Genomic DNA, 21773 nt, shown 5'->3' on the forward strand with positions numbered 1-21773 from the left:
CTATTCTGCGTTATAAGTTCAACTCACCTACCAAGTTTCATCGCTTTATCCGTCTTTGGTAATGAAGTATCGCACTTTTTCGAAATTTTCGATATCGAAAAAGTGGGCGTGGTTATAGTCCGATATAGTTAATTTTAAATAGCGATCTGAGGTGAGTGCCCAGGAATCTACATACCAAATTTCATCAAGATACCTAAAAATGTACTCAAGTTATCGCGTTAACGGACGGACGGACATGGCTCAATTAAATTTTTTTTCGATACTGATGATTTTGATATATGGAAGTCTATATCTATCTCGATTCCTTTATACCTGTACAACCAACCGTCATCCAATCAAAGTTAGTGTACTCTGTGAGCTCTGCTCAACTGAGTATAAAACAAGTAAGGAAGGCTAAGTTCGGGTGTAACCGAACATTACATACTCAGTTGAGAGCTGTGGAGACAAAGTAAGGGAAAATCACCATGTTGTAAAAAGAACCTAGGGTAACCCTGGAATGTGTTTGTATGACATTTGTATCAAATGGAAGGTATTAAAGAGTATCTTAAGAGGAAGTGGGCCATAGTTCTATAGATGGACGCCATTTAGGGATATCGCCATAAAGGTGGACCAGGCCTGACTCTAGAATTTATTTGTACGATATGGGTATGAAATGAAATGTGTTAATGATAAATTTAAAAGGGAGTGGGCCTAAGTTCTATAGGTGGACGCCTTTTCGAGATATCGCCATAAAGGTGGACCAGGGGTGACTCTAGAATTTGTTTGTACTATATGGGTATCAAATGAAAGGTGTTAATGAGTATTTTGAAAGGGAGTGGGCGTTAGTTCTATAGGTGGATGCCTTTTCGGGATATCGCCATAAACGTGGACCAGGGGTGACTCTAGAATGCGTTTGTACAATATGGGTATCAAATGAAAGGTGTTAATGAGTATTTTATAAGGGCGTGGGCCTTAGTTCTATAGGTGGATGCCTTTTCGAGATATCGTCATAAAGGTGGGCCAGGGGTGACTCTAGAATTTTTTTGTACGATATGGGTATAAAATGAAAGGTGCTATTGAGTATTTTAAAAAAGAGTGGGCCTTAGTTCTATATGTGGACGCCTTTTCGAGATATCGCCATAAAAGTGGACCAGGGATGACTCTAGAATGCGTTTGTACGATATGGGTATCAAATTAAAGGTATTAATGGGGGTTTTAAAATGGAGTGGCCCTTAGTTGTATATGTGAAGGCTCTGTGGGTGAAATATGTTTTAAAATAAAATTCCAACTTTCGCTCAGCTAAAATTCCATCGCCAAAAATCTGTAAAACAAAATCAAGTGCGCAGAAAAGTATGCAATACTTACCGATAACAGCCAAAAGCCGGAGTCATTGGTGCCGTATGTCGTATCGCTGTATCCGTATCCCTAACGTAAACAGCTTTTTATTGTTACGACGGTAAACCAAAACCCAATTGGTTGGCTACGATAGGGTTACGACCTTAGCGGCACCAATAATCGATCAATAATCGATTGCATTGATTCTCATAAAGTTGGTCGAATCAGCTGTTATAAGGTTACCGATACGGTTACCGATAAAGCATCAATGTCTCCAGCTAAACCGCGTTAGCGTTCGTTATATAACATAATTTTTACACATGAAAATAACGGCAGTTGTTTGCAAGGTTGCATTCCTTTGAGTTTATCGCGTTTACACCATGAAATGTTGAATGATTTTTCATACAAAATTTGACAGTTCGTTTACGCACTACACCTTTTCCACTTTATAATGAGAATATATAACTTTGTATTGAGAAATATAAGTTTGTATTAGCTGTGTTTTTTTTTCTAATCTATATACGTTTACGCTTAAACTTTATATGGACTGCTAAGCGACACACTTTAAATACACCTCTGAAATTGCTACGTATAAAATTAGTACTACTAAATTTCAATACGCATTATACTCAGATGTAACTGAAATATGTGTCTATGTTTCACCCTCTGCACTAATTCTGTGTATTATATGCGCGACCACTATTTATCACAACTGATTCAGCTATATTTTATACACAGAAATACAACAGAGGGTTTTGTCTCCGCTTTTCGCTACACCCTGTTAATGTAGCTGGTGTTTAACCACAGCCGCTAGATGGGTCTCCTAAGCATTATCTAAGCGAGGATAGTCGTTTTTTTCACGCGCAAACGAAACGTATACGCGTGTAAAAAAAACACGGCTATTGAGAAAACGCAAATCGATAATGGGAAATCCAACTTTATAATGAGAAAATATAGTATGATAATGAGAAGCGTATCTTCTTATTGAGACAATATAAATTGATAGTGAAAAATGTTACTTCATATTGAGAATACATAAATTGATAATGAGAAATATGAATTGATAATGAGGGGACGGCTGCGCCAGGAATACACCAAACGTTTTGCCCCTGCTTCGTTTTCACCATCAGGATTAAAAAAGTCATGAGCCTGAGCATTCGCATCGCAATTTTAGTGATGTAAATTGCATGGCGCCAACGCCAATGCGGTGCCAGATCAATGGTAGCTCATTGACGCAATGACTCCAAGCGAATTTTTGACGCGACTTAGTAGTGAGTGCGTAGTACCTTTCACTTGCGCTATTGAGTGAAACGACTTTTGTGTGTCAGGCACGAGTTTGGTGTTATTGGCGCTACTGGCAATGATGACACTGAGCTGATGACTGTAGCGCTGGTAGTTCAGTTTTTGAATAAGAGAAAGAATTGACGACCCGTGTAAATTATTATGGCTTTGGCTATTATTGGTTGTGTATTTGAACCAAATAAATGCTACGGACATAACAACCTGAGTCATTTTTGAGTTTTATATTTTAGATTTAATGCACAATTAATATGGGTGTGTTTGTGCAGCCAAATAATAACGGTAGTATTGCTAAAGTGCTGCTTAGTTGATGAAATGTAGCTAATTTCCTAGCGATGATCAATAGATTGTCAATATTTCGTTCAATGAACGCGCGAAATTGCCACATCTGCTCAAATTTTACAAGATTTTCCATTGTTGATTTAACTTAAGCTGTTATGCCAATATCTTTCACCCAGCTTATTTCAAATAGGTCATTTTTCCAAAAGCAAAATAAACTACAGCAAAGATTACAGAGTTAAATAGCCTAAAAAAATTAGCTATGTTGGTTATACACAGAAATACAACAGAGGGTTGTGTCTCCGCTTTTCGCAAACGTGGGATTCACCACGTCTAATGCGGCAGTTACTCACGAACGTACGTACCAAAAACGTGTCAGCTGACACGACCTATCTTATGAGTGTGCAATGTAAACGAAAACTCACCGACGTACAACGCCCGTACGTACGTAGCCCGGAACGTAGAAATCAAAACAATTTTGATTTTTTCCGTAAGAACGTGTCAGCTGATCGCTCTCTCACTAGACATAGTTGCCTAGTAAATTTTTGTACGCTAATTTTTGACCGTTTGCAATTTTATGCAAAAACGCCTAATTAAAGTTTGAAAAATTGTGAAAATAATTCGAAATAATTATGTAAAAGTGCTGATTATAAATATTTAATCTATTTATACTTATTTAATATGTATTCCGGCCTTTTACAATATCAAAAATTAAATTGGAAAAAGTTGATGTTTCCATAAGCATACATGCAAAATGGTCAATGGCAACAGTGCTTATCTGTAAACAATACACACACAAATATGTTATGTACATGTACACAGACGCACACATTGATTCCTACGGGCTTGAGAGTTCGGTCAAACGTGCTTCGTACGACAAACGTCCTTACGTACGGCACACGTCGGTGGGTAACTGCCGCATAAGTCTCAGAATCCACGGTTAGGTACCGCCGGGTTTGTATGGGGCTTATACTAGGTTCAAACACACACCAAATTGGCAATTTATACTATTTGGGCAATTTATTACGCAATTTGTCATATAATAAATTGTAATAATAAATTGCCAATTTAAAAAAAATTGCGTAATAAATTGTTTCAAACTGCAAATGCAACATTGTAAAGTGTGTTTATTGAGTATACTTAAACGTCAGTTACGCATGGCTGAACTATATGGTTGGCTCATATAATCAGCTGATTTTATGTCTTTCATTTCACTGGAGTACGGATTTCAAAAGAAGATGGCAAAATCAAAATGAAACCAAAACATTGAACACATTTTCTTAGAACACACAAAAATTTCAAAGTTTTATGTTTTCATTCCATTTCATTCGCCTGATAATGTGCGTGTTCATTTTGACAGTCTGAACAAAGGTATGTTCTTGCTGTAGAGATGAGCCAACCAGCTATCAAATTACTATTGTGTAAGCTAAATCGAGTTGTATGAACAGCACTCAATTCAAATCGAAATTTCCTCAATTTATTTTTCTGTTTGAACATAGTATTAGGTTGTTATGCAAAAGTAAACACAAATCTTTACCGATAACTGTGCTATCGATTAATTTATCGAATTCTCGCAAAGTAATATTGCACTGTCATCGGAGTTATACATGTGTGCAAAATTTCAGCTCAATCGGACACCGGAAATGTATCAAATTTAACTTGCAAGATTCCATTACATACAACAGAAGTGAAACTAAATAAAAGCTTATAAATAATATAATATATGCCCGTTCGTGCATTACATTACGAAATTGCTTGGCTTGTTTTTTTTTTACATAAACACAAAGTACATACATAAATTTGATAAACTCAGACTGTTTTTGTGGATGTTTGTTTTCTTGATTTTATAACATAATGTCTTCATCTTCAACTCAGGCACTTATCCAGCAAATTATTCAGATTCTTGCTTAAGTGGTAGACAAAGCAGAAAACAATTGTTTCACAGTTGAGTTCACAAAATAGGCTACAGAAACTTCTTAGAAATACAAAGTTATAATGTATGTATGTAAATTTGAAGGTATGCAAATGAAAGGTTTGAATGTACAAGGGAATTAAATGTATGAACACAAAACGCAGAGTAAAGCAATAAAATTTACAGTTATTTTTAAATGTTGAAATCATGAGTAAAAAAAATACGTAATAAAATTTAGAGAATATTTTTAATTGCATATATTACCTTGTTTATACCAATGCAATAATCATATGGTTTTAATCCGATTTGGTTCACCACAGAATTACTTGAAGCATTTATACTTGCATTACTATCGATATCAAAGCAATCGTGTGAAATAAATAAATAGGGATTTTTATGTTAATAATCTTAAATTACAAAACATCACCTTTATTTTACGGAACCTAATTAAATTTTGAGGAAACTGTGCCAAATAACTCAGTTTCAATTCGCATTGAACATTGTAAAGGTTTACAAGTAGAATATGTAGCAGCACGCACACATGCAGCCATGCTCACCTGATCAAAAAGCTTATTCTTGTTCAGTTTTCGTGGATGCTATTTGGTACTGTTGTACTTCTTGGGCCCAAAAAAAGTGTAGTAGCTGCTAACGAAAACTGCGTAAAAACTTTATTGTAAAATACCCTTATTTACTCTCAAACGAGCACTTAATTACATCTCTCTTTAAAATTCATATATTTTGGACAATTTTAGTTTCAATTTGTGATATTTTATTACCGGGGATAATTGCTGAAAGAGGACCAAAACCGTGGGGGGGGGGGGGCATTAATAGGCGCATTTTGGTCACGGTTTCAATAATGCGAACAGTTTTGCCTTTGGATTACTTGAACCAGGACAAAATGTGTTTTTTCATACCTCTTTCCACATTTTTGGAAATGTTTTTGCAGCCGAAGAGGGTTTTAAACTGTTTTTCGCGGAGAGCTGTTGAACGGGTAGAAAAATGTGTCACTCGTGTTTTTATTCTTAATGTTGGCATAAGTATGCTTTTTCGAATACTATTTTATAATTGTCTGTAGAACATATATAGGTGAACTTTACATTTTCATACTAAATTCGTTCAAGAAAAGTTACCACCACAGCAACCCATATCTGATATTCCGCTTCTTTTTTTGTTTCCCTGTGTCGCTTTCGACGATAGCAACCCCGTTAAATTTGACCTTCGTTCAGTGGCAAACTAAAGTTCCACGCTCGTTCCACTTGACACTTCGGTCAGTGTCAAACGGCAGTATCTTAGAAAGAGAAAGAACTTGTTTCCTTCTCACACGTGTCCTACTTGTAAACATATATTATGGCATTGAATTCGAAAAGTGTTTATACGGTCGTTTTAACCATCTGGAGATATGAACTGCCGATTTGAAAATGAAGCCAAGTCGCACCGCTTCGTATTTTCACAACGATATGAAAAACTGTTTACACATGTGTTTTGACTTTTAACGCAATGTATCAAAGCCATATTTGCGTAAGTATAAACGTAGTATATTATATACAGGGTCGAAAAAAACAAATGGACGGACACAGACTGACAGACAGAAAACTTTATTAAATGATTTTTGATGTAAGAGGTCGCGTTACTTCATCCTGAGATCCTGGGTGCATTAGGCGAACACACTAACTCTTTGCAATGGTGGCCGCGACTAAAGGCTCCATTACTGATACTTAGCATATACTTGACTTGGCTTGCGAACTGTCACTTATAGTTCTGTTCAATGAACATTGCATGTTACTGATTACTCAAAACTTAACTTGACTTTGAAGTCTGTTGAATTTTGATTTTCTATGTAAGTTCTAAGTGACGTTTACATTTTGAGAGCCATTTGTTTGTTTCCATTTCATTTTGACATTTTGTCATACAAATTGACTTTTATTTAAAAATAAATTTCAATGCTGATTATGATGCCAGATTTTATGCGCCAAGTGGAGTATAATCGAGGCTAAGTTGCCAAGTTTACGCCAAGTCAAGTCAAGTCTATGCTAAGTATCAGTAATGGGGGCTTAAGGCACAGACGAAATACGACAAAAAATGTTGGGTAAAACGTTAACAGAATTTCTTATTGGCAATATTATTAAACGAGTGCATGCACCACAACTTACCAATTATAGTATATCCACATCATAAAAACCGTTTAACTTTTTTGACTTATAAAATAAAGCTCCGGATCTTATTTTTATTTGTGGAATTTTTTAAAAAATCCGAGAAATAAAAAGAAGCATGATTCGCCATGAAAATGCTCTCGGGGACGTCAGGATCCCATAAATTTTGTCCTAGGAAAATTTTTAAACCCGACTTTTTCGAGTAAAAAAAAAAACAAAAATGTATTAAAATGTGTCCCTGATTACGGGTTTTATAAAAACCGTCGACTACCTATTTTATATCTTGCCTGCTATTATCGTTATTAATTCTCAACTTCCAAAATGCTTTTATGCAATGCAATAATGGTAGTAGAACTTGACATTACCATATCAAATTATACGCACAATTTACAACGAGCTAAAATCAAACTTCGTAATCATTCGTCAGATGGCACTCCATAAATACTACTCAGTTGGTTCGTCAATATTTTCTACCAGAGTCTAGACTTTTCCTGAACAGCCTTGCCGAATAGTTGCTTGTTTACGTCGTGCTCTTTAGTATCTCTAAATCGCTGCGGTTTTATACATATGCGAGTGTAGTGACGTCTTACATCCTCATTCTGATTGGCGAACAAGACGCTTACTTAACGATACCAGCGTTGACGATATCGTCTGTTAAAGGTACTCTGAAGGTTTCGTTTTAGTGGATGGTCTAGATTTACGGTATACCTCAACTGCACGAAAGGAATCGTCAAATTAAATTAAATTAAATTAATTTAATAATTTGGGAAAAATTTAAACAACGTGACATCAGGACGGACAGGCCGCAGGTGTTTCGATTATACCTTGTAAATCTCTTCAAAGCCTTTTCTCCCGGGAGTGGGAGTCGAACCCGCACTCCTACGATAGTTGAAATGGTTACAAACGCATTCAGCTACGTCATGTCTTAGTTGTTGTAAAGTTTTTCCCAATTGCCTTCTTTTTGCATATTTTAATCTTTTACACATTGCATATTTCGTATGCAATTATGTGTTAAAGCTATGCTTGGTACGGCGGTTTTCAAAGAAACTTTGGAACAATTATTTCATTTGGCCGGTGGCTTAGCTCGCCGTTCATAAGAAAAAGCATCCTTAACTAAATAAAAGCAAACATGTTTGCAATGTTAGATTAAATGTTGTGTTCCCTGAAAGCGCACAATCTAAATGAGTCCCAAGGCAAAGACCACTGTTCACAGTTTTAATAAACGAAAAATCTTTCAATTGCAGGCCTTTTTCGGGACGTCTATATATGGGGTATTCCATCCAATTTCGACCAATTTTGAACCCGACCCCTATAGAATTAGCTGAAAGTTTTTCTTCTTTTTCTAGCTTACGAAAGACGTTTTTCAGAAGTTTTTCAAATTTTTTCATCCAACTCAAAAAAAGTTTTGAATTTTTAAAAAAACACCGTTTTTGTTTTCAAAATGCTATAACTTTTTCAAAAATTGACCGTTTGGGATCTTTTTTTTAAAATTTTTTTTTTAAATGTACTTTTCGGAAAAAAATCAAAAAAATGTTTAAAGTTTTTTTTTTTTGTAATTTTTCAGTTTTTACAGATTTTTCGAATTTCACACTTTTTTTTCTCATAAAAAACTTCAATCAATTCTGCAATCATTCCCACTAATCCCGGAGTGAGCCGAGAATTTTTTTTTTTTATTTAATTGAAAAAAAAAAACTTTAAATTTTTTTTTGTATTTTTTCCGAAAAGTACATTTAAAAACATATCTACAAAAAAAAATGATCCCAAACGGTCAATTTTTTAAAAAGTTATAGCATTTTGAAAAAACACCGTTTTTTTTTTCAAAATATTTAAAACTTATTTTGAGTTGGAAAACGGTGTTTTTTTCAAAATGCTATAACTTTTTCAAAAATTGATCGTTTGGGATAATTTTTTTTTAAATATGTTTTTAACTGTACTTTTCGGAAAAAATACAAAAAAAATTTCATCAATCAATTAAATAAAAAAAAAAAAAAAAAATTCTCGGCTCACTCCCAGATTAGTGGGGATGATTGCAGAATTGATTGAAGTTTTTTATGAGAAAAAAAAGGGCGAAATTCGAAAAATCTCGAAAAACTGAAAAATTACTTTAAAAAAACTTTAAAAATTTGTTTGAATTTTTTCCGAAAAGCACATTTAAAAACAAATTTAAAAAAAACAAGTAAGGAAGGCTAAGTTCGGGTGTAACCGAACATTACATACTCAGTTGAGAGCTATGGAGACAAAATAAGGAAAATCACCATGTAGGAAAATGAACCTAGGGTAACCCTGGAATGTGGTTGTATGACATGTGTATCAAATGGAAGGTATTAAAGAGTATTTTAAGAGAGAGTAGGCCATAGTTCTATGGATGGACGTCATTTAGGGATATCGCCATAAAGGTGGACCAGGGCTGACTCTAGAATTTGTTTGTACGATATGGGTATCAAATGAAAGGTGTTACTGAGCATTTTAAGAGGGAGTGGGCCTTAGGTCTATCGGTGGACGCCTTTTCGAGATATCGCCATTGAGGTGGACCAGGGGTGACTCTAGAATGTGTTTGTACGATATGGGTATCAAATGAAAGGTGGTAATGAGTATTTTAAAAGGGAATGGGCTTTAGTTCTATAGTTGAACGCCTTTTCGAGAAATCACCATAAAGGTGGACCAGGGGTGACTCTAGAATATGTTTGTACGATATGGGTATCAAATGAAAGCTGTTAATGAGTATTTTGAAAAGGAGTGATCCTTAGTTCCATAGGTGGACGCCGTTTCGAGATATCGCCATAAAGGTGGACCAGGGGTGTCTCTAGAATGTGTTTGTACGATATGGGAATCAAATAAAAGGTGTTACTGAGCATTTTAAGAGGGAGTGGGCATTAGGTCTATAGGTGGACGCCTTTTCGAGATATCGCCATTAGGGTGGGCCAGGGGTGACTCTAGAATGTTTGTACGATATGGGTATCAAACGAAAAGTGTTACTGAGCATTTTAAGAGGGAGTGGGCATTAGGTCTATAGGTGGACGCCTTTTCGAAATGTCGCCATTAGGGTGGGCCAGGGGTGACTCTAGAATGTGTTTGTATGATATGGGTATCAAATGAAAGATGGTAATGAGTATTTTAAAAGGGAGTAATCCTTAGTTCTATAGGTGGACGCCTTTTAGAGATATCGCCATAAAGGTGGACCAAGGGTGACTCTAGAATGTTTGTACGATATGGGTATCAAACGAAAGGTGTTACTGAGCATTTTAAGAGGGAGTGGACATTAGGTCTATAGGTGGACGCCTTTTCGATATATCGCCATTAGGGTGGGCCAGGGGTGACTCTAGAATGTTTGTACGATATGGGTATCAAACGAAAGGTGTTACTGAGCATTTTAAGAGGGAGTGGGCATTAGGTCTATAGGTGGACGCCTTTTCGAGATATCGCCATTAGGGTGGGCCAGGGGTGACTCTAGAATGTGTTTGTATGATATGGGTATCAAATGAAAGATGGTAATGAGTATTTTAAAAGGGAGTAATCCTTAGTTCTATAGGTGGACGCCTTTTAGAGATATCGCCATAAAGGTGGACCAAGGGTGACTCTAGAATGTTTGTACGATATGGGTATCAAACGAATGGTGTTACTGAGCATTTTAAGAGGGAGTGGACATTAGGTCTATAGGTGGACGCCTTTTCGATATATCGCCATTAGGGTGGGCCAGGGGTGACTCTAGAATGTTTGTACGATATGGGTATCAAACGAAAGGTGTTACTGAGCATTTTAAGAGGGAGTGGGCATTAGGTCTATAGGTGGACGCCTTTTCGAGATATCGCCATTAGGGTGGGCCAGGGGTGACTCTAGAATGTGTTTGTACGATAGGGATATCAAATTAAAGGTATTAATGAGGGTTTTAAAAGCGAGTGGCCCTTAGATGTATATGTGAGGGCGTTCTCGCGATATCGACCAAAATGTGGACCAGGTGATCCAGAAAATAATCTGTCGGGTACTGCTAATTTATTTATATATGCAATACCACTAACAGTATTCCTGCCAAGATTCCAAGGGCTATTGATTTCGCCTTGTAGAACTTTTTCATTTTCTTCTACTTAATATGGTAGGTGTTACACCCATTTTACAAAGATTTTTCCAAAGTTATAATTTGTGTCAATAAACCAATACAGTTACCATGTTTCATCCCCTTTTTCGTATTTGGTATAGAATTATGGCATTTTTTCATTTTTCGTAATTTTCGCTATCGATAAAGTGGGCGTGGTTATGGTCGGATTTCGGCCATTTTTTATACCAAGATAAAGTGAGTTCAGATAAGTTCGTGGGCTAAGTTTAGTAAAGATATATTGGTTTTTGCTCAAGTTATTGTGTTAACGGCCGAGCGGAAGGACAGACGGAGGACTGTGTATAAAAACTGGGCGTGGCTTCCACCGATTTCGCCCATTTTCACAGAGAACAGTTACCGTCATAGAATCTATGCCCCTACCAAATTTGAGAAGGATTGGTAAATTTTTGTTCGACTTATGGCATTAAAAGTATTCTAGACAAACTAAATGAAAATGGGCGGAGCCACGCCCATTTTGAAATTTTCTTTTATTTTTGTATTTTGTTGCATCATATCATTACTGGAGTTGAATTTTGACTTAATTTACTTATATACAGTAAAGATATTAAATTTTTTGTTAAAATTTGAATTAAAAAAAATTTTTTTTTAAAAAGTGGGCGTGTTCTTCATCCAATTTTGCTAATTTTTATTTGGCACATATATAGTAATAGTAGTAACGTTCCTGCCAAATTTCATCATGATATCTTTAATGACTGTCAAATTACAGCTTGCAAAACTTTTAAATTACCGTCTTGTAAAAGTGGGCGGTGCCATGCCCATTGTCCAAAATCTTACTAATTTTCTATTCTGCGTCTTAAAGCCAACCCATCTACCAAGTTTCATCGCTTTAACCGCCTTTGGCAATGAATTATCGCATTTTTTCCGTTTTTCGAAATTTTCGATATCGAAAAAGTGGGCGTGGTTATAGTCCGATATCGTTCATTTTAAATAGCGATCTGAGATGAGTGCCCAGGAATCTACATACCAAATTTCATCAAGATACCTCAAAATTTACTCAAGTTATCGTGTTAACGGACAGACGGACGGACGGACGGACGGACATGGCTCAATCAAATTTTTTTTCGATACTGGTGATTTTGATATATGGAAGTCTATAGCTATCTCGATTCCTTTATACCTGTACAACCAACCGTTATCCAATTAAAAAGATCCCAAACGGTCCATTTTTGAAAAAGTTATAGCATTTTAAAAAAACACCGTTTTTTTCAAAATATTTAAAACTTATTTTGAGTTCGAAAACGGTGTTTTTTTTTCAAAATGCTATAAGTTTTTCAAAAATTGACCGTTTGGGATAATTTTTTTTAAATATGTTTTTAAATGTACTTTTCGGAAAAAATACAAAAAAGATTTTAAAGTTTTTTTTTCAATTAAATAAAAAAAAAAAAAAAAATTCTCGGCCCACTCCGGGATTAGTGCGGATGATTGCAGAATTAATTCATTGAAGTTTTTTATGAGAAAAAAAGGGCGAAATTCGAAAAATGTCGAAAAACTGAAAAATTACAAAAAAAAACTTTAAAAATATTTTTGGTTTTTTTCCGAAAAGTGCATTTAAAAACAAATTAAAAAAAAAGATCCCAAACAGTCAATTTTTGAAAAAGTTATAGCATTTTGAAAACAAAAAAGGTGTTTTTTTAAAAATTCATAACTTTTTTTGAGTTGGATGAAAAAATTTGAAAAACTTCTGAAAAACGTCTTTCGTAAGCTAGAAAAAGAAGAAAAGCTTGGTCGAAATGGGATGGAATACCCCATATATAAAAATCATATTCTGTGTGGGTTTGTGTGTGTGTGTGTGTATGTGTGAGTGTGTGTTCGCTATAGAAACGTATTTGCCACACTTCAATCATCACCAAATTTTTGTTATAGGTTCCTTCGATCAACGGGAAGGTTTTAGGCTAAAAATAATTTCGATATATAAAAGGGGCGTGGCACCTCCCATACAAATGGAATCTTTGGTACTGCATAACTTTTAAGGTATAGGTACATGCCAGAACATTGAAATTCAGTAAGGAATTATGTGAGGTCAATCCCTAACACCACCAAGAAAATGTGGAATTGGGAAAAAGGGGGCGTGGCACCTCCCATACAAATGGAATATATCTTACTGTATATCTCTGTATGTATTAAAGGTAGGAAATTGGTAAGGAACTACATGACGTTAAGTCCCAACACCTCAAGTAAAATGTGGAAGAGGGAAAAGAGGGGCGTGGCAACTTCCCTACAAATGGGATTTTATGAACTATGGCTGCCGTACAAACTTAAGTTATTTTAACACCTAAAGTTTGACTGCATTTTTGAGTTTGGCTGTTATGCCTTTTGGACGTTTAGTAATCTGCCGCTGTTAAAAAAATTCGTTATCTTCAATTTATCTACATCTTCTATAAAAATAAAATTATATGTTTGTATTCCATATGAAAAGGTGTTTCCCATACTTCAATCATCACCAAATTTTGGCTGTAGGTTCCGTTGATCAAGACGAAAGTTTTCGTATTTCAGAATTAAGAATTTTAAATTTAAATGTTTTTGTATTTTGGCTATGCGAGCGAACTATCTTAGCTCCCAAAACTGATCATGTTAACAAAGTCAATGATCGCATTCAAAACTAATTTCCTGTTGAAGTGTAGTTGTGTAGGAGTTTTAGATGAAGATAAAATTGTGAATTATCCAATTGAATTTCTAAACTCTTTAGAACCACCTGGAATGCCTGCGCATATATCAACTTTGAAAATTGGCTCACCAATCATGCTTCTTCGGAATTTAAACCCACCAAAATTGTGCAATGGAACCAGACTTTGCGTTTAGAAATTAATGCCGAATGTAATCGAAGCAACAATCATGCTCATACCATGAATCCCAATGATTCCTACAGATTTGCCATTAAATTTGAAGCGCTTACAGTTTCCTGTACGCCTTGCTTTTGCAAATAAAATTAACAAAGCAAAAGGACAGTAGCTTACTGTTGCAGGCTTAAATTTAGAGAGTCCGTGCTTTTCCCATGGCCAGTTATATGTTGCTTGCTCTAGAGTTGAAACAAACAAAATTGTTTATCTTTGCACCGAACGCATAAACCAAAACTATTGTGTCCCACATGCATTACAATGAAATAAAATAATAAAATGTTTTAACAGAAAATTTCACCAAATATGAGTACAAAATTCCATTAAATTTACAGAACAATAAATTAAATTAGCAGCAAACAAAACAGAAAAAATAACGAAACATTCATTCGATCTCGGGCGTTACAACGTACGCCGGGTAAAGCTAGTATTTACAATGATATTAAATATAAACTTATACGTATATAAAATTGTTTGCCACATTAATAAAGCAAATTAATCACTTTGACACATTAATTAGAGTAAAGATGTCCCGGGGTTATTTGCTGCTGCTCTATATAAAGGCAACAAAAGATAAATATTTTTTTTGTTAATTTCGGTAAGGCTGCGTTTGGCCGCAATTCGTTATGCATTTTGCGAGAAAAAGGAAACAAGTCTCTTGTGATTTTTGTGTACTTTCAAATAAATCTAAATAAAAATTCCATGCGAGTTTTTTCCCATCTCCTATTCCTCTTATTCGGAATATAAAATCCTTGGGAATTGATTCACTTCTCCCTTTCCTCTTATTCTGAGCAATGTTCGAATAAGGGGAAAGCGATTAAGGCAGAAAAGTCGATGTTATGAGTGTGACTGAAAGAGAAATTTTGGTGCCATTTATTGGAAATTTGTCACTTACTAAATTGAAGGGAACACAGAAAAGTGGTTCAAGTGACGAAATAAAATAATTAAAAAAAAAAAATTTTAAGTTAAACGGTTTTATTGAAAACAAAACTTACATGAAGTAATAATAATAATATTAAAAGCTAGAAAATAATTAGGTAGGTCCTAGGTACTAGTCATCACACTCCTCACCATTCTAGGGCGTTGATCAGGCAATTAAATAAAGGCGTTGGGCGCGTGAAATTTCTAAAAATGTGAGGCGTAGCATAACCTGATGAAGGTTCAGTTGGTCTTATATATGACTGCCAATAGAAATATGACGCGTCCAACGCTTTTATTTAGTTGTCTGATCAACACCCTAGATTAGTGAGGAGTGTGATGACTAGTACTTAGGACCTACCTAATTATTTTCTAGCTTTTCGTATTATTTTATATTTCATGTAAGTATTGTTTTCAATAAAACCGTTTAACTTAAAAATTTTTTTTAATTATTTTTTATTTTATTAAGTTTTTATTCTTTATTTAATTTCCTGTTATTTCTCATTATATTTAGTTCATTTAGTGACTCATTATTACAAGTACTCTTTCCTGACAATATGTTACAACCTAAGTCCTCAATACATAATCCTTCCAAAGACTTTACTCGCCTCTGCGCCACGTATGCTTGTCCCTCCTCCAACTCCAAAATATTTTGATGTCACTTCTACTGGACTGTATGCAATACTTGTTCCAAATATGAGCCAAATCGGGCATCATAGGGCGCTTTTTATTCATGTATGTATTATGTGTTCCAAATATGGACCAAATCAAATCGGACCACAAATACGATTTTTGTGAATATCTCGATCCTTTCGCCACCTAGCGGCGATTTTTTTTGATAGGTCTCTTTCTATTCTTGTATGTATTATGTGTTCCAAGCATGAGCCAATTCGGACCACAAATACGATTTTTGTGAATATCTCGATCCTTGCGCCACCTAGCAGCGATTTTTTTTTCATAAGTCGCTTTTTATACTCAGTTGAGCAGAGCTCACAGAGTATATTAACTTTGATTGGATAACGGTTGGTTGTACAGGTATAAAGGAATCGAGATAGATATAGACTTCCATATATCAAAATCATCAGTATCGAAAAAAATTCGATTGAGCCATGTCCGCCCGTCCGTCCGTCCGCCCGTCCGTCTGTCCGTTAACACGATAACTTGAGTAAATTTTGAGGTATCTTGATGAAATTTGGTATGTAGGTTCCTGGGCACTCATCTCAGATCGATATTTAAAATGAACGATATCAGACAATAACCACGCCCACTTTTTCGATATCGAAGATTTCGAAAAATCGAAAAATCGAAAAAGTGCGATAATTCATTAACAAATACGGATTAAGCGATGAAACTTGATGGCTGAGTTTAACTTATGACGCAAAATAGAAAACTAGTAAAATTTTGGACAATGGGTGTGGCACCGCCCACTTTTAAAAGAAGGTAATTTAGAAGTTTTGCAAGCTGTAATTTGGAAGTCGTTGAAGATATCATTACGAAATTTGGCAGGAACGTTACTCTTATTACTGTAAATCTGCTTAATAAAATTTAGCAAAATCGGAGAACGACCAAGCCCACTTTTTAAAATTTTTTTTTTTTTAATTCAAATTTTAAAAGAAAAGTTAATACCTTTACAGTATATAAGTAAATTATGTCAACACTCAACTCAAGTAATGATATGTTGCAACAAAATACAAAAATAAAAGAAAATTTCAAAATGGGCGTGGCTCCGCCCTTTTTCATTTAATTTGTCTAGGATACTTTTAATGCCATAAGTCGAACAAAAATTTACCAATCCTTGTGAAATTTGGTAGAGGCTTAGATTCTAGGACGATAACAGTTTTCTGTGAAAAAGGGCGAAATCGGTTGAAGCCACGCCCAGTTTTTATACACAGTCGACAGTCCGCTCGGCCGTTAACACGATAACTTGAGCACAAATCGATATATCTTTACTAAACTCAGTCCAGGTACTTATCTGAACTCACTTTGTATTGGCGTAAAAAATGGCCGAAATCCGACTATGACCACGCCCACTTTTTCGATATCGAAAATTACGAAAAATGAAAAAATGCCATAATTATATACCAAATACGAAAAAAGAGATGAAACATGGTAATTGTATTGGTCTATTGACGCAAAATATAACTTTAGAAAAAAACTTGGTAAAATGGGTGTGACACCTAGTAGAAAGAAGTAGAAGAAAATGAAAAAGTTTTGCAGGGCGAAATCAAAAGCCCTTGGAATCTTGGAAGGAATACTGTTCGTGATATTACATATATAAATAAATTAGCGGTACCCGACAGATGATGTTCTGGATCACCCTGGTCCACATTTTGGTCGATATCTCGAAAACGCCTACACATATACAACTAACGGCCACTCCCTTTTAAAACCCTCATTAATACCTTTAATTTGATACCCATATCGTACAAAAAAATTCTAGAGTCACACCTGGCCCACCTTTATGGCGATATCTCGAAAAGGCATCCACCTATAGAACTAAGGTCCACTCCCTTTTAAAATACTCATTAACACCTTTCATTTGATACCCATATCGTACAAACAAATTCTAGAGTCACCCCTGGTCCACCTTTATGGCGAAATCTTGAAAAGGCGTCCACCTATAGAACAAAGGCCCACGCCCTTTTAAAATAATCATTAACACCTTTCATTTGATACCCATATCGTACAAACAAATTCTAGAGTCACCCCTGGTCCACCTTTATGGCGATATCTCGAAAAGGCGTCCACCTATAGAACTAAGGCCCACGCCCTTTTAAAATACTCATTGACACCTTTCATTTGATACCCATATTGTACAAACGCATTCTAGAGTCACCCCTGGTCCACGTTTACGGCGATATCTCGAAAAGGCGTCCACATATAGAACTAATACCCACTCCTTTTTAAAATACTCATTAACACCTTTAATTTGATACCCATATCGTACAAAAAAATTCTAGAGTCACCCCTGGCCCACCTTTATGGCGATATCTCGAAAAGGCATCTACCTATAGAAATAAGGTCCACTCCCTTTTAAAATACTCATTAACACCTTTCATTTGATACCCATATCGTACAAACGAATTCTAGAGTAACCCCTGGTCCACCTTTATGGCGAAATCTTGAAAAGGCGTCCACCTATAGAACTAAGGCCCACGTCCTTTTAAAATAATCATTAACACCTTTCATTTGATACCCATATCGTACAAACAAATTCTAGAGTCACCCCTGGTCCACCTTTATGGCGATATCTCGAAAAGGCGTCCACCTATAGAACTAAGGCCCACGCCCTTTTAAAATACTCATTAACACCTTTCATTTGATACCCATATTGTACAAACGCATTCTAGAGTCACCCCTGGTCCACGTTTATGGCGATATCCCGAAAAGGCGTCCACCCATAGAACTAAGGCCCACTCCCTTTTAAAACACTTATTAACATCTTTCATTTGATACCCATATCGTACAAAGAAATTCTAGAGTCAGGCCTGGTCCACCTTTATGGCGATATCCCTAAATTGCGTCCGTCTATAGAACTATGGCCCACTTCCTCTTAAAATACTCTTTAATACCTTCCATTTGATACACATGTCATAAAAACACATTCCAGGGTTACCCTAGGTTCTTTTTACAACATGGTGATTTTCCCTTACTTTGTCTCCACAGCTCTCAACTGAGTATGTAATGTTCGGTTACACCCGAACTTAGCCTTCCTTACTTGTTATTCTTGCATTTATTATGTGTTACAAATATGAGCCAAATCGGACCACAAATACGATTTTTGTGAATATCTCGATCCATGCGCCACCTAGCGGCGATTTTTTTCACAGGTCGATTTCTATTCTTGCATGTATTATGTGTTCCAAATATGAGCCAAATCACGGCGATTTTTTTTCACAGGTCGATTTCTATTCTTGCGTGTATTATGTGTTCCAAATATGAGCCAAATCGGACCACAAATGCGAATTTTGCGAATATCTCGATCCATGCGCCACCTAGCGGAGATTTTTTTTCACAGGTCGATTTCTATTCTTGCATGTATTATGTGTTCCAAATATGAGCCAAATCGGACCACAAATGCGTATTTTGCGAATATCTCGATCCTTGCGCCACCTAGCGGCGATTTTTTTCTTATTATTGCATTGTCATCGGGTTCTGAACTATATTCCAAGTTTCAAGCTTGTAACTTATCGGGAAGTAACTTAAATTTCAATTACAAGATTCGTTCACATCGGCCGTGCGGCCTGCCTGTCAACTCAAGCTAAATAAAACCGTTTAAAAACACTAATCTGTACAAATTTGTGCTAGAATACATTAATATTCATCCAAAATATTCTTTATTTAAGTCGAAAAAATATAAATAAGCAACAGGTAAATTTGATGCCCGATATCCAGAAATTGCGCAAAGATTTTTTAAAATAGACAAAAAAGGCTTTACACGATTTTGGCGTATGACGACTTGTACTCGGCACGGCCGCCCTAAAAATACTTTACTGAAAATTAAACAAAAATAAAAATGCTCAATAAAAAGTGATTTGGCAAATCAGTCGACTTCCGAAATTCGTAAAATCTTTATCTTCAATTATTCTACTGCATTTGATAAAAGCATCAGAACATTTCCCTCGGGAACACAAAGAACTAAGTTAGGATATATACTTCTATAGCGTGCTGGTCTGGTGGAATGCACTGGACACGGCGAGCACCACCAAAATATTAGTGTCAGTACTAGCACGCTACACGTTCATCCAGTAGTTATATCGGGAAGGTACTACTGTGTGCCGATAACTACTCCCGTGGCAACCTTCACCCCGAGAGAGGAGTCTGAGGGTACCAATTAACTTGTTTACTGAGGACTCGAAGCTGGAAGAATGGTTGGTTGGGGGGTATTTTGTAAAGAGATAAGTGTAAGCCACAATTATAGGTTGGCTGATCAATGCAGCTCCTTCCAAGCGGAAGTTGCCGTGATTAAGAATGCGGTAGATTAAATGATATGCTACTCTTATAGACAAGCGGCTATTAAGGCATTGAGTTCAACTATAGTGCTATTGAGTGTTGTTTTGGCAGTGCTTCACCTCGCTTGCGATTGCATGGAACTATTTTATGATTAAGATTATCTGGGTCCGGGCCATAGTGATATCCCGGGCAACTATCAAGCGTATCTCTTAGCCTGCATCGGTACAATGAACCGGGTGATGATGGCTGAAGCATAGTTGGGTATCGAGTCAGGTCAGCAAGTGTTGGGCGGACACAACCTCCAGGGTAGCAAGATCCTTCTGACGAGAGGTGGATGGTAGGAGGTCTACCGAAATAATTGGCTTCGCTAAGACTGTTCTCTCAATAATCATTGGGGTTTTGACAGACTCCAAGGTCCTTTAGGTAATTTCAACGAATAATAACGCATCTTCTGAGTCTCGGGGGAGATAGTTTGGATACTAATAGTATAAAAACCTTCAGTCAACCTAACAAAATTAAATTCAATCTTTAATTGTATTTTCAATGCCTCTTTTTCTTATGAAGTGAAGTGCTTATTTAACTATTTCAATTAGGTTGAAATAGTTTGTTTTTAAAAGCCTGTCAAAAAAATTGGTGATTTACCACTCGAGTGATTAATAAGAAAATAACTACCCTAATTCGCCGTTTCTTAATGAAGCTGATTTAAGTATTAAATTATATATTAAAACCCTATATTCTTATATTAGATGTATTAAGGTAATTTGTTGACCTTCATTAGTTTATTTTTGAGTTAAGCTGGTTCGAGGTCAAGTGTGTGTTCTATTACACCTGACCCCGAGCCAGTTAAAAAAATAAAAAAGTCGAAAGTTGTTGTTCTAAAGCCATTCTTTCCCAAATAATTCTTTTTTTATTTTATTTTTGTTATACAACGTTAGAAACTCTTTTGAAATATATCCAACAATTCAGTTATGACTCCTTCCGGTGACAAGTACGCAGATACAATTGTTAGAAATGTGCAGACATTGCAAATACGCCTTATAATCTTAGAGGTATCCATTAACTACGTCCAGTAGAAATTTTAACCAAAATACGACATTTGTGAAGTAGGTTTTCTCATAACCCTTGAATCTAAGACAAAGCCTTAGAGATTAAAAACTTGTCTTTCGAATACTTTCAAAGCCATTTCCTTTAATATTGCCAGTGTTGGCAAAGGGCATAAATAAATAAGAGCCACCAGTCTGCTACGAGTGGCGAGTAGCTCGCTGGAAATCAAAAAAATTGATTTCTAATTGTTTCTGTGAGGGGGACATTTTTAATTGTCTCGCATCTATCCATGCCGTGTAGAAATCTTATGCAAATGTGATTTTTGGAAAGATAATTAATTAATTAATTAAATATAGTCGGAAAAATAAACACAACTACCCCACGAATTGTATAGAAGACATCTATGTACATCTCGCCCAAAAAAAACCTGCGATTACCCTAACCAAAAGCATTACGCAAAGTAACTGGTGACGTCTCTTATAATATTTATCCCCTTTGGTGTTGAAGCTTGATTTTCCTTTGCTGGGAGAGATCTTCGATTGCCTAATCAGGTGAAATTAACATTTGTTGGCGAAAGTAATTCCTCGCTGTATATCTGGGTATTCATTTTTTTGTCTCAAAACAAATCATTTTATGTATGTACATATATATTTATCTTTCATTTTTAACTTTTATTTTAATAACCCTTTCACTTTTCCATTTCATTTGCAGGTGATTGAAACGCATTTTTAAAATCCCGAATGCGATATTGCAGCTAAAGTGCAAAATTATTCTCCTGAAATGAAATTATTCATTAATTACATTTTATAAATAAGTTACTAATAGTTAAGTAGGTTAAATAAATATAAATAATAGTAGATAAGTAGGTTAAATAAAATAATTTAATATCGCCCAAGTGTAAAACTTTTAGCTAATTCAGTATAAAAAGTAAATTTCATTGGTAAATTGAGCAACTTTTT

The 21773-nt window shown here is 35.6% G+C and overlaps 1 protein-coding gene across 1 annotated transcript in view; it reads left to right on the forward strand.

Annotated features, from left to right (window-relative positions):
* The window catches only part of sNPF-R (short neuropeptide F receptor), a 151784-nt gene extending 130245 nt beyond the window's left edge, over positions 1-21539 (forward strand). Inside the window, exon 2 of the mRNA XM_067757711.1 lies at positions 21526-21539. The gene's annotated coding sequence lies outside the window, so the exon portion shown is untranslated. The remainder of the gene's footprint in view (positions 1-21525) is intronic.
* The last annotated feature ends 234 nt before the right edge of the window (positions 21540-21773 follow it).

Source organism: Eurosta solidaginis, chromosome 5 (assembly GCF_040869045.1).
Source record: "Eurosta solidaginis isolate ZX-2024a chromosome 5, ASM4086904v1, whole genome shotgun sequence".
Classification (NCBI taxonomy): Eukaryota; Metazoa; Arthropoda; class Insecta; order Diptera; family Tephritidae; genus Eurosta; species Eurosta solidaginis.